Raw genomic sequence first — 15,451 nt, forward strand, 5'->3', positions numbered from 1 at the left:
ACTAGCATGCATCTCTCAATAAGCTGGTACACATATAACAGGCACATAAGGCATCCTTCCAAGATCCTTAGCCCTAACTAGCATGCAATTCTCATAAAGCTGATACACATATAATAGGCACATAAGGCATCCTTCCTAGATCCTTAGTCCTAACTAGCATGCAATTCTCATAAGCTGATAAACATAACAAAAACTTGTATGGGTAGTTTGGGAGTACTTACTTGAGCTCGGCTGATTGCATGCACACACCCTTTTTCTCTTTTCAAAGTTCTTTTCTAAAACGGATTCCTTTTATAAAAATGATTTTTCTTTTTGAAAATTCTCTACCAATTCCTTAGTTTGAGTTCAGACACACTCAAAAGTGTGCCCGAATCCCTCAAACCAAGGCTCTGATACCAACTTGAAACATCCCAAAACTACAACCCAAAAATTTTCGTTTGAAAACTCTACTAAACCATAATATCAAATAACTTAAAGACAAATCCATGGATCATGCGTCTCAAAGTGTCATAATAAATTTATCAAATCAACTGATGTCAAACATATCAAAATATCTGAATAAAATGCCCATGACAAACTGAAGCTGTGGTGTGTGCCATGCCATCATCCCGAGCTCTTTCCCTTACTAGCGGAAGTACCTGAAACCAAAGAGCTCCCCCAAACTACCACGTACCATACAATAACATATAAAACAACTACTGGGCCTTGCCCACTGCATCGGACCGAGGTCCGGAAACTGCATCGGACCGAAGTCCGGAACTAACCAGGGCCTTGCCCTCTGCATCGGACCGAAGTCCGGAAACTGCATCGGACTGAAGTTCGGAACTAACCAGGGCCTTGCCCTCTGCATCGGATCGAAGTCCGGAAACTGCATCGGACTGAAGTCCGGAAATTGCATCGGACCGAAGTCCGGAACTAACCAGGGCCTTGCCCTCTGCATCAGACCGAAGTCCGGAACTGACTGAACATAGCATAGCATAATCATAACTACTAGCATAAACACAGATACTGCATACTGCATCGAACCGAAGTCCAGAACACATAACACAAAGACATACTTGAATCACAAAGACATCAAGCGCACTGAACTACTGAATCAGACCGAAGTCCGGAACTACTGCTAACTAAACGGGCTGGCATTGTGGCCGTAGACCCGTTCCTACTGGAAGGAAACTCACCTCGTAACGCTGGCTGCTGAGGTACTAAATCTGAGACTGCCTGACTGCTGCTCCGGAACTCCCCGGCTACAAATCCCATAAACACTAAATCAAATACCGATAAATAATCTCAGGGTAAAATGACTATTTTGCCCCTGGTCAAAGTCAACTTCCTGGTTAAGGTCAACTTCCTGGTCAAAGTCAACTTCCTGGTTCACTCTACTCACTGAGTCCTACTATGAACTCGCCGAGTTCCCGGACTCACACTTCCCTAACTCGTGACTCGACTCGCCGAGTCGGGACGTGGACTCGCCGAGTCCCTCTACTTCCAGATCCTTGTTCTAACTCACTAAGTCCTCTTCCACTCGCTGATTCGACTCACAATTCCAAAATCGGAGAAATCGGGAGGATTTGCGCTCCGACTCGTCGAGTCCTATGCATGTCCTCACTAAACAGTTGATTCTAATCGATTTCAGTGCATCCAATTCATAGATCTGAGCTTCTAGGGCCGATATAACACGTAAAGTTGCCAACTTTACGTGCATGCATAGAGGTATGAAGCTAAAACACTAAAATAAGCTAGAAATGGGAACCTAGGGTTTGGAACAAGACCTTGATTTGTATAAAGGTAGCTACTTTGAGCTCCTGGGGCTCAATGATGTCCAAATCTATAGCTCACTACCCTAAGGGAGCTCCAATCTCGAGTTTGGACCTTGAAATGTCCCAAAAGTGGCAAAACAAGCATATATGAAGATCTTCTAGGAAAATGAACAAGGTAGAGGCTTTATTACCAGATGAAGTAGCAAATGGAAGCTAGCTTCTGGATCTCCTTCTTCTCCTTTGCACCTTCTCTCTTTCCTTCACTTCTACCCTTCCAAGAATACACCAAAACACTCAAAATCAAGAAGGAATCACTCAAGCTCACCAATGGAGGCTAGGGTTTTGAGGGGGAACACTTTAAGGGTGCTGGAGGCTGGGATGGGGGCTATAAGGACGTTTAAATAAGGTAAAATCCATGGGATTTAGGGTTTCATCCAGACTGGCGGACTCGCCGAGTCCGGAATATGGACTCGTCGAGTCGCCCACTAAAAACGCGTGCAAATCCCGTCTCTACTCGACGAGTCGGGCTACTGACTCGTCGAGTACCTCTTAAGAAGGAAAATACTATATTTAAATTACATACCAGAAATGGGGTGTTACATTCATAATTTTGGTTTTTTGGTTGTTATGTAGTTAATTGTATTTAGAATATGTTATTATGTAGATGTTTTCTCAAATAATGTGAATTTAGTTTTTTTTTTTTTTTAAGTTGTGATTTATGAATTTTAAATGTTTCACAAATTCTTTAGTTATATTAATGTTAGTTTTAACTATTATTAATAAGAAAATATAAGTTTTATATTGTAAATACATGACTTTTTATTAATTTTAATATGGGAATACATGTTTTTTTATAAGTTTTAAGTTGGTTTTTAAATCTATAAGAATATATTTTATAGAGCATACAAGGTGTTTGATTAAACTATGAATAAGAGTAATGAAATGTTTTATTAAATTGTGAATTTTTATGGTGCACACAAGGTGTTTGATGAAAATGTTTCGACAAATCATGTGAATATATACTATGAATGAGAGTCCTAAAATGTTTTATTAAACTGTGAATGAAATTATTGAAATGTAAGTTTTAAGTGTAGAATATGGGTTTTAAATGTACATTTTTTGCATTAAACTGTGAATTGACTATATTAAGTTGTATGTGTATTAAACTATGAATTAAATTTATTAAGTTGTGAATTGAATGTATTAAACTGTGAATTGAATGTAATAAGAAGTGCATTGACTATATTAAGTTCTTAATTTTTTTATAATTTATTTTTGCTTCTAAACTATGAGACGAAAGGCATTATACATAAATATGATTTTATCTAATTTTGAATAAAATATGTAAATTATAAAATGTGAATATTTATGTAAATAAACTTTAAAATAAGCACTAGCCAATAAATCTTAAGGTATAAATATAATTTTTAAGTTAAGAATATGGTTGTGAATCTATAATTTTGTGTATTTGTAAAAATGTATTTATTTTTATATTTATTTTGCATTAAACTCAAAATTAGTGAATTATATGGTTTATCAAACTGTGAATATAATATTTAAGCTGTGAATCTATGATTTTATATACATATCTGATTTTAAATGAATAATGGATGCGACGGTAGCACGGCTGGTTGCTGGTGGCATGTGGTAGTTGGTGGTGTCAAAGTTTTAATTTGACTTATCTGAATATGTATATTCGCGTATAATGAATTGTATTAATTTATGGATTTTATGTATTAAACTGAGAATGAACTGTATTAAAGTGTGTATTTTATGTACATTTTGTTTTAAAGTATGAATGAATGTATGCATGAAAATAATAGAATGTGAATTAGTGAAATAATATATTTATTAAACTGTGAATATGATATTTTGAAGAGAGAAAATTAAAACTGTCAAGGCATAATTTTTTTTATTAAATTTTATATATTTGGCTGCAAAAATGAAATTGTATGTGTTAAAAAATATTACCAAAGAAATAGGAACCAAAACCTTTGTTCTATTAAGTTGTGAATACGGCTAGAAAAATACCACTAAATTTTGTGTTACTCCGGCGGTCGTCCGGCGTTGGTCTGGCAGTGGTCCGACGGCGGTCCGTCGGTGGTCCGACGACAAGTGGCAACTTTTGTAAACTAGGGAATGGAAAAGTTTGCTTAAATAATATTAATGGTTGATTTGTCCAAAATACCTTTAATGAAAATATTTTAAAGATGGTTCTTAGGGTTATTAACCTTTTTGGGTTCTCATTTGAACCTATATATATATATATATATATATATATATATATATATATATATATATATATATATATATATATATATATATATATATATATATTGGGTTCTCATGTGAATAAGGGGATTGTTCCAACAATACACAAGTAGTAAGAATCAAAAATCAAGAAAGCAAGTACCAAGAAGAAAGGACGAGATCAAAAGCAAGGAACATGAATGAAATTAAGCAAGCAGCAAGGCATCATGTTTGTTGATCAGAAGAAAAATATAGCAACAGAAGTTTGTAGCAAGTAGCAAACCAGAAGTCTGTATCATGTAGCAAGTAGCAGACATAGAAGAAGAAGAGAACCGTGACTGGTGGCTTGTCAAGACCGACACTTCAATAGAACGAGACCGTCATGTTGAATCAAATGACCGAAGATTCACATTAAGACTGAGATATTTTTCGTGATTATGATCATAGGAGTCAAGATTGTGATAGGCATCAAGATTAACGGGGGCGAATGTTGGGTTTTAATCTTGATTGGTTGTTCTTTTGGTAGTATTTTAGTATTAGTTTATCTAGTGAATTAGTTAAATAGTAGTAGGTTGAATGGGTCAATGAAGGACCGGGTATTTTGGAGTAGTAGAGAGTTAGGTTGCAACTAGAAAAGAGGGAACGTGGGTTTACTTTTTCCTCTTAGAGTTAGGCCCTGTTTGGTAGCCTCTTAATTGAAAAATTAAGAGGCAGACTCTTAACTTTTCAGATGTAGAATGTTTGGTTGCATATGAATTTATGCCTCTTAATTTTTAAGATACCTCTTAAGCTTTCAGATGTAAAGACATGTCTGAAAAAAATAAAAAGAACCCGTGTTCCCCTTTTGCCCAAATACTTCATCTCCTTTTCTCTGCCCTTTCTTCTTGTTGCTCTTCTTTCTCCTTCCCACTAAAACTCCGATTGCAACCCTCCACCATCCCCTCCGGTCATCCCCTTCGGACACTGCCTCCGCCAGAGACGTCGCCTTCGCCATCGCCGCTGGCAGCGAAGCCCTCCAGCTCCCTCATCGACGCCAGTTCTCTTCCACCCCTTTCTCCTCCAGCTCCGGTCATGTCTGCAATGCCGCCACCATCGTCATCTTCGCCTCCATCTTTCGCTGCTTCGCCTGTGCTGCCTTTGCCTCTGACATCTTCTGCAGGTAACATTTTATTTTTCTCTTGTAATTCGATTTTAATGCTTGAAATTATGAAAACACGAATGGTACAAACTCTGTAAGCCATGAAAAGGAGCAGGAAGCTCTTGTATGCATAACTGTGCTTGTACCTTGATTGGGGAAAGAGGAATTGAGGCAAAAATGGGATCGAATGGAGGAAGATGACAAATGGGTTTTGGCTGAAGAATTCGTTTCAGATTGGAGCTTCAATTTTCATTCATTATTTGTTAAATCTGTTAAAAAGTTGGTCGATCAACAATCGGTAATAACAATGATAATAATTCATCTCAAGATTCGTTTTCTTCATTATTGTTTAGTGGTTTGAAGAAACTCATGGGATTTCTAGATGGTAAATGATGGAAAATAATTAATAGTTCTTTGCAATTTCAAGAATTTCTTGATGATCACCATGTTAATTGAGTTATAGTTTTTACATTATGCATTCATGAGTTCAAAGAAATTACGATTGTGCATACAAGTATGATCGTCATATTATCATAGAGCTTGTTTATTCAGTTTATCATTGCTCTGTATGTTCAATTATAGATTCACAAAATGGAAAGAGGTGCCATTACACTTTCATCCAAGAAATCAACTAAGGTGCAATATTGAATTGGATATGTGTTTAATTTTGTTTTATTTTTTGTTTGGATTTTATATAGTGTTTATATATATTTTTTTTTAAATAAAAATATTGAATTTAACAATAGATAATACAAAGGGTAAAATGGTCTATTTTTATTATTTAGCACAACAATTCAGATGATCCAACCAAACAGCATGTTAAGAATTCAAATCTTAAAAATTCAGACCCTTTTAGAAATTCAGATCTCTTAAATAAATAAAGGAGTACTTTCTCTTTAGAAGGTCTATTGTCTTTTTCTTTTCATCCCAAAATACAAACACAAAAGTGCATAAAGGATGGCCTAATTTCCTACAGGGTTTTTATCACCGTGAAAGTAAATAGAACACAATACAATTTCAGTATATTCATCAATATCATTCATATTCAATCAAATAAAACCTACTTACTAATCAACATATCCTTACTAAGTAAAAAAAATACAAGTAAAACACTATGATAGAAGGAAATCAAATTAGTATGAAAGTATGTTGAACAATCTACATTGCCACAGATAAATTTTATATTATTTTTGAAAAATACTTTTGAAATTACAACTAAATGATCAATATATTTTGTATTTCCCATTTCAGAACTTAAAAGCAACCAAATAGTGTTCGTCATCTAGTGACACTTATGGCACTGACAGCCCACGTTTCATAAGATAGATGTACAAATAATGCAACTGAACTCAAAACTACCATTTGAAAAACAATATTTTCAGCAACAAAGAAAAACACTCATGGATGTACAACAATATAACATCATTTTTACTCATCAACAAGCACAATCTAGTTCTCTCATTTATGGAAATTAGTTTCTGTAGTTTGAACAATGTTAACGTCTATTAGGTGAGGTTCAAGTAGCTTACATGAAATGGTCCTATCTGGGTCGGCTCGTGGCTTTTTGCCACCAGATAGGTGAATTATGTAGTTATAGAGATGTTGGGGAAACCATGCTCAAGGAGATACCACAATCATGAGTCATCACGAGTGTTGTTTCTTGCGTACCATGATGATCAAGGCCCTTGTCTTCTACATAAATGTGGTAGCACTTTATAATGAATTATTTTTCACATTTTAAGTAAAATGTAGATTTTGTTAGCAAGATTAAAAAACCTCTTCAAGTTCTTCCTGAGATTTACAAAAATATAAAAATTACATAAAGACTGAGATTACCTTCAAATCAGGTCATTACGATAACATGAAGGCACATGAACGTTCTTCCTTACAGCAGTCGCTTCATAAACAGTTAACCACTAAGTTGTTAATAGATGCAACTAATTAGTGAAAATCTTATTAGATTCACCAACCCCTAATCTTTTTATAAAATACACAAAATAAAACACTGGCACTACTAGAAAAAACTCTTTTCTTGACAGACAATGACTGTCATAAATGCCTATACATGACATACAAATGTCTGTCATTGAAAGTCATGTCATAAAGGAAAATGATAGACATTTGGCCTGTCATAAAATTTACAACAGACATTTATGGCCTATAATTACGATATATATATATATATATATATATATATATATATATATATATATATATATATATATATATATATATATATATATATAGAGAGAGAGAGAGAGAGAGAGAGAGACACACACACACCAAACATGCCTTTTCAACATATATTTACGATTGACTTTCTATTTCATAAATTGTAACATTTTTATAATTATTGACAGACATTTACGACTGAAAATTACGATAGATATCGTACCTCATTATCTTTGACAAAGTTTTGCGACATACACTTGTATGTCATGGTTTTACATTTTTAATATATATATATATATATATATATATATATATATATATAATAAATTTGTACCAAATCTAAATTAAATTAAATTACTAATTTAATGTCTAATAATCCAAAATAAAATATCATACTTACACAATAAGATAATTCATTACACGAACTATAGTGTCAAACTCAAAAGTACATTCCAAATTCATCAAAAAATAATCGTCAAATACATATCACCGATTAAATAAAGGTTCTGACATAAGTAGCCAATTCTTCACGGACCTTATCAATCTCCATGTGTGTTTATTCCTTCTTCCCCCAATACTGAGACAAAAACTAAATATATTAGAAAAAAAACAATTAAACAATTATATATGTGAAAATTCTACAACACTTCAAGTAACTAATATATTTACTTACATCGTTTACATGCACCCAATGGCCACTTTAAATCCAAAAACCAAATAAAAATGTAGACAGATAATTGTAAAAGAAGCTTAAATACAAAAATCATATTGAAAGTATGGTTACCACATAGAAGGCACCCAACAACACAATTAATAAAAGTGCAAAAATCGATGCGTCAACCGGTAAGACTAAGGGACTTTTTCAGTCTTTTTCTTATAAGTCTTCCACAATCACCTTCTGTTAATCTCTTTTTATTGTTTTTCTTGTAAGGCCTTTCCTTCAACAAGTCTTCCTTTTACTCTATCTCCATGGAAACATTACTAGGAGATAGTCTATCCCTTGACTTAGTGGTCAAAGTAAGAATAAAAAAAGTCAAGAAACAGTTTCGAGCACTAAAGAACTTCATATTGGAGATACTTTTTCTTGCACATTTTAAGAGAGGTTAGAAAGTTAGATACATAAAACTTAATTGATATTTTGAAAGCATTAAAGGCTTCATAAAGAGAAATTCCAGATAAAGATTAATTTTGGTAAAGGAAACTTAAATCCAAGAAATATCAAAGTGCATTCCTATTTCTTGCATAAAAGGGCTTGTATAATAAAGAGAAAATTATGTCTTCTTTCCTAAGCCAAATCAACTAAAGTATGTTAGTATTTCTTTCATTTTAACCAAAAAAAGGCCTATATGCGAGAAATGGTAACTAACTTCAAATCAATGAAAATTATAATTTTATCAAGTCAAATCTACACATGCTAAATTTACAATGAAACATATCTTACAAAAATATATGAACTCAAAGAATACTCGAATGTGAACCATAATTATAGGGCATGGGCCTCCTTTGTGGAAAACAAACAACATTTTCCTTAAACATGGTAGCATGAATTTACAATGCCAATTATGCTCTTTTAAAGAATACTCGAATGTGAAACAATTACCTGTTTTAAAAGTTTTACTTGTGTAGATGTTATATCTGATGGAAGAGGCGCTTCATAAGGTATGAAAATTGAGGATCTTCTTGTTCCTGAATCGAAAGGGTATAGCCTTTCGTCTATCAAAAACCAAATTCATAAAATAAAGAACAAGTAAACATAGTTGTCAAAAAATGATGATTAAAGTGAAGTTAAAAGAGACCTTGTCATTGGAGATAAAACCTACAGTTGGTGCAAAATGTCGCTTTAAGCAAGCAACCTTTGGGTTATGACCAGTTGTACCGTCCAAAAGATGGTGAAGTAACTTATAGAAGGTGTGAAGCCATCAAATGGATTCTTTCGTGTCTTTGAATATTCTAAGAGTTCTTTGGAAATATTGATATATTATGCCAAACCCTCAGGATAACTTGAGTTAAGAAGAGCAACCTAAAAGAACTAAGCAATATTATAGAAAAGAAGAGTTATGATAGTAGGTTTTAATATTTCACTATATTGAAAATGTTCTGAGTGTCCTAGTCAAGTCTAAAAAGATATTGGGCTCTAATCATCATAAATTCTATTCCATCCTAAAGGAACCGTTTTGACTAGAATATAGAATAAAAAAACTACACGTAATCTATGCTTGTGTTCTTTATTAATGTTAATACAAGCTCAAACAACACAAAAGTACTAAATACAGCTCTCTATCCCCAAAAAATACATGCTATCAACTCGCACTTAGTTTAACGAATACATATTTTAACAAAAAAAAGTTTGGTAAAGCTTTATGTTTTCAGAAAAATAAAACCAGTGTTCAAAATTAGTGAACCCAATACAAACTCGGATCAAATAATATATCAAACACAATATAACAAAAATGATGCCTTACCAATAAAATGAATTTAGGGATTATACATCAAACTATTGATAAAAGAGTATGATACATTCGGTTAATTTGCATGTGTTGTCAATATCTTCTATACAAAGATTAACAAGCCCATCCCTGTTCAAAAGATTATGTACTATCCAGGATCTTTCTTCTTTACACCAAAGATATAATTAGCCTTGATTTTTTTTTTAAAAAGATAAATCAAATTTGCATGTTCGGAAGTGAGTGGAATATAAAATCTCTTGGTCAATGGCTTCCTGGCTTCCTCATCTAAAGCTTGTGGTCTATTTCATATATTAGAAAGCAATTAGCAGTTAGATAGAACTTTACAAGTGAGGTTTTTTCACTAAAACGGAAGTGAATATAGAGCTCCTAATCTACCATAAATTTACTAGTTTGAAAAAAGTGTTTGAAACAACAGTGTTGTTATAGAAAGTGACTCATAATAATAAGTGAATAGATGCATACCAATTATTCAAATGGAGCAAAATAAATTTGTATCAACGGCCTACCATTGATTAAACTATTGTTACTTGCCGGTAAAAATAAGTTTTCAAAGATCATGATACATTTTAAGGGAGTGGAATATATCTATTCGAAACATATACAATTATAATAATACCTAAGAAGAATTACTTCCAAACATAAAAACACATACAAGGACAAAACATGTAATCTACCTCAATGTTAATCAACTGCCGTTGTACGTTATACTTCAAATTTAATGTAAACAGGTGTAGTTGCTTAATCAGGATATATAATGTAGCAGGCACATGTAAGGGTCGTTCAATGAGACATTTTATCAAACAGTTGGCGTTCATTAGAAAGTAATCCCAAGTGAGGCATTTATCAAACAGTTGGAATTCATAAAAGAAGTAACCCTAAACAGCCATGAGTGATTGTTCACAGATAACCAAGCTACCGTCTTCTATAGCGGAAGTGTAACAAAGCAACCAGAAATCACTAGAAATAGCCAGAGTTGTAGGAGCGTAAAGCTATTAACATCAAATGTATTTAGAAGATTCTGGAGATTTGGAAACAGAAAAATTGAGAAAAAGTGTTGATTGACAACTGTAAGAATATTTGATTACTCACATGCATGTATAAAATCTCGATGGTTCCATTATTGGCAGTGGGTAACAAGTTCACGACATTGACAACATGCAATCACGAAATCTTGAGGCGGCTCATTAAGGATTCCATCGACCCTTGTAGGCTGGAGACCAACCAAGCCGTAGGCTCGTGCTACCACATTAGTGAAACCATGAGAAAAATCAATGATTCCAATTGAATCTAGACCAGGCTGTGTGAAGGAACAAGACGCTTCAAAAATAGATCGGATAACAAAAAACGAAATTGAATGGAGAGAAAATATGGCTTTTGCTAATAAGTAGTTGACAAAGAATGGACTAACTTTTGGACACTTGTGATAGAGCATAGTCATGCGTGAATGTGTTGTGTTCGTTTAAGGGGAAGTATGGTTGGTGGGAAGTAGATGAAGTTGAAGAAGGTTTCTGAACCCTATAATTTTGACAGACCTTCTTTTACACGACGGATGGTCGTACGTTGTAATTCGTCTCATCATATCCCTTTATTCTAGTAGTGTGGTAATGTTATTCAAGCTATATAAAAGAAACTAGTGAGTTCCAAAATTGACCAATGATACTACTTAAGACCATTTGTAGATAAATGGTATGTAACATAGGCTGTTTTATTCCAATATCAAGCAGAGAAATATTGAACTCAATAAAGATAACAGACATATGTCTGACCTTATAGAGAATCTTTTCTTTTCATATTTCATGTCTAAACTATGAAAGTTATCCTCGAATTTCTTGATATATAGCTCTTTCTTCTTCAATCAGCCTTGTCCCTTTCGGTGTAAAAAGAAACAAAAAATATGAAGAAATGTTAAGTTCTCAAAAAATAAAGACAATCAACAACAAGAATAACATTCTTTACTCTAAAACTTCCAACCTTTTGATTTGTTTCTTTGCAGTACCCAACTATATTCCAATCACTCTGCTTGCAAACTAAAGAGAAAATCGATTCACTTAAATCTTATCATCGGGACACATCTGCACAAACATGAATGTCTTCTAGTCTCCATTCTTCACTTATAGAATCCTGAAGCAAATGAATGAGTTTGGGATAACCATGAAGACAAACCACTAAACAACTTCAAACCCAAAAACCAGAGAAAATTTCAAATAAAGGATATATGGGAGCTCTTACTTGCAAGATCGGATATAACATCTCTAAGGGAAGAGGGTACCGTTGCGGTTAACCATATCAATTGAGTGGGTTCATCGGGCTCAGGGTGTTTAATGGCCTTGATTCGGTTTCACCAACCCGTTCCTTTTGTCAATTCAATTCAAGTGTGAATGCATGAGAAATAAAGGCACCTACATGATGCAGAAATAAAGCTGCCCACTTTAACCTTAGAACATTTAGAACCTTGACCGTAGGAAGAAAGTAGATATTTATAAAAGAGCTCCGATGAAAATTTTTGTGGGTTTTTTCAGATAATTAAGAAAGTAGAAATAAGATTTGGTTCTAGCATCTCATCGTGCACTTGTTGTGCATAATCAAACTTGCTTTGAAATTTCATAATCAAACAACTTCATATAGCCTAAAAATACAAAAAGTAAATCAAAACTCTCAATTCATTTAACCTATTACATCTTATTAAAAGTAATGAAAGGGAAAAATGTAAACATGCATAAATCCCATAAAACTAAGATAACTCTGTTAGTCAGAGACCACTGATAAATTCTACAATTGAAAAAAGTAATCAGTAAGCTATTTATGCAAATTACTCAAAAGGGAAATAAAAGAAAGTTGAAGGCAATTACTCCCTTCGTCCCAAATTTATGGTCCACTTTTGATTTTTGAAGTCTTTATTATTCAACTTTGACCTTCAATATTTTATTTGTATTATAAATTACTTGATGAAACATAACAATGAAAAGACATTTAAAAAACAATTCATTCACAAGTATTATATATCAAAAAAAAATATTTAATGTCAAATTTGAAGAATAAAGACCTCAAAAGTTAAAAGTGGACAATAAATATTTGACGAAGGTAGTAATACATATAACTGTTGGATTAGTGTCTAAGCCCGTAACTATATTTGGTAAGTACTTGACCCGGTTGTGCATGGTCCTTTTGGGTTGCCTTCACCATAGCAACTTGACAGGTTGATTTATATAGAGAGAAGAGATATTATTATATTAATATGTTATAAGAATAATATATTAAAGGAATAATAATATTATTTAATTAATATTAGTTATAAATTAATTAGGAATTAATTTGGTGACTAAAAGAGGTTAATTGAATAAAGGGGCTTAAACTGTCAAATGTGTGATAGTTGTGTTTTTGGGCTATGAATCCTTATGGATATTAGGGTGGCCGAATTTTAGGGTTAGGATATCTTAAATTCGTCCAAGCCTCATATCTAGAAGGATCATTGGATTGCTTAGGGCCTAAGTTATTCAATTAGGGTTAAGGATGTAACCCTAGTAGCTCATAGTATAAATAGACCCTATGGGTGAGGGAAATCGGCCACTCTTGTAAGATTGAAACCCTAGAGCCGATTTTCTCATCTCTCCTCTCTCTCCAAATCATCATCTTGCTAGTTGGTATTTGTAAGTCATTAGAGGAGTGACAATTGTGACTCTAAACTCCAAGAACAAGAAGATTCAAGCAAGCAACTTAAGGTATTCTTCTAGATCTGATTTCATGTGTTATGATTCAATTGTTATCTCTAGATCTAGCATTGTAAGCCTTGAAACATTGCATGTTCAATTAGAGAAACCTAGATCCAAGCATTAGAGTTTGCATGTGCACATAGGAAAGTTCTTATGGCTCAAACCCATCAGTGGTATCAGAGCCTTGATTGATTTCTATTGAATTGATGCTTTTGTTAATTGTTTTTTGCATGAAAAAATCGTTTTTTGTGCCCCTGACTGATGAACTCGGCGAGTCCCATTGTGGACTCGGCGAGTAGCACCAACTCGGCGAGTTCATAATGGAACTCGGCGAGTTCAAGCGTCAGTTAGAGTAGATTTCGGGATTTCTTGCTGTTTTGCTTGAGGATACTTGCCTTAATTGTTTTGGGTCATTAAAATCCGAATTTTATCATATATTTGAGTATATCCTTGACCAAACAAAAGATAATTACCATTTGATTGAATAATAATTTCCTTATATGATAATAATTGATTATTTGAATTAAATTGGTAAATTGTCTTGCAAGTAATATTGACTAGGTCAAATTTAGATAATCATTAAATTAATTAGTTGATTTATATTATTTGCTATTTGATCCTTTATGTTTTGAAAAGTTCAAAACTTGCCCTCAACTTTTGAAATTTAAGTTTTGTGATTAAAAGTTTAATTTGAATAATTTAAATTTCAAACCCTAGAATTTTACAAGTTTTAAAATTCAACCCTATACTTATAATATTATAAGATTAATATATATATGTATAACTTAAATGTTAGTCTTACCGTTAGTAGGCCTCATTCACGAAGCCAATCTATAAGGGGGTATAAGGTTATGGCCTATAAAATGGCCGTTTAATGGGTGTCCATTCTCACCCACCGCTTCCTTGATTGGTGGAGGGTCGTTAGCCGAACGGGTAGGATCGGGCAAACCTTTCCTCATTAAAAGTATAATGAATCTATATTAAGTAACTAAATGTTTTTACAAAATTCCCAATCTTAGTTACTTTAGGCAAAAGTGAATTGATGCAATTCCATGAAATTACACTTTGTACCCTTGCTAAGACGTTAATGAAGCGTGTGTGGTTAACCGGCACATTAATTAGGTTCTAAGCAAAGGTGGCAAAGAGTGACTCGTTGTTTGTTATAGTTCAATGGAGCGTGTGTGGTTAACCAGCACATTGAATAGGTAACTGTAACAATGAGGGCACCATGTACATTTGCATGGTTATTCACACCCACTTTGTGATCCTCGGCATCCCAGTCACAAACGAGAGGGGCATATCGAGATTTAAACATGCCATTGAAAAGTTCAATGTATCTCAAAAGATCTAGGAGTTTTCAATACATTTAAAACCTAATTTCTTTTCGTTTTTCATGGTGGAGAATTAGTGAATCGACATTCACTTGCCTTCAAGTTATTTACTTATTAGATTACGGCATCCCTCTTCTAATTAGTGAATAATGTTGTTGGTTCCTAGCCCTAATTTTTCATTTCGGTGATTAATTTGGGAAATTCATTTCTAATCAACTTTGTTCTTTTTTTCCATTTCAGATGTCGAATGCAAACAACAACGCTTCTGGGTCAAACTCCTCTGGTTCATTCTCACTCATGAACTTGTGTGGGAAAGTGATCTTCGATGGGACCAATTTCAGTAATTGGATCCGCAACATTCGCATGGTCACTCGCTATGAGGACAAAGAGTATGTCCTCGACGAGAAGCTTAAGGAGATTGACATTGAAACTGCTACTGCCGATGAGCCACGAGCGTGATGCCACGAAAGTCCATTGCATCATGCTCGCGACTATGACTGCTGAACTTTAAAAGTCCTATGAGGACAAGTACCCCTATGAGATGCATCAGGATCTGCTGGAACGCTACCACCAGAGCGTCAGGCAAGAAAGGTATGAGATCATCACTCCGATGATCACTACCAAA

General features: G+C 33.8%; 1 long non-coding RNA gene across 2 annotated transcripts; it reads right to left on the minus strand.

Moving 5' to 3' along the window:
* Window positions 1–7,714: 7,714 nt before the first annotated feature.
* On the minus strand, window positions 7,715–12,214 carry LOC145107664 (uncharacterized). 2 transcript variants are annotated; one of them, XR_013707922.1, is made up of 6 exons: window positions 12,015–12,214; window positions 11,757–11,906; window positions 11,552–11,652; window positions 9,114–9,337; window positions 8,918–9,030; window positions 7,715–7,894 (listed from the first exon to the last, which is right to left on the minus strand). It is a non-coding gene; the product is annotated as an uncharacterized LOC145107664 (long non-coding RNA). The 2 variants fall into 2 exon arrangements; XR_013707921.1 differs by having other exon boundaries at window positions 8,918–9,337.
* Window positions 12,215–15,451: the final 3,237 nt, after the last annotated feature.

The sequence above is a fragment of the Lactuca virosa genome, chromosome 4 (assembly GCF_052849685.1).
Source record: "Lactuca virosa cultivar CGN04683 chromosome 4, Lactuca_virosa_CGN04683_v6, whole genome shotgun sequence".
NCBI classification, from domain to species: Eukaryota; Viridiplantae; Streptophyta; class Magnoliopsida; order Asterales; family Asteraceae; genus Lactuca; species Lactuca virosa.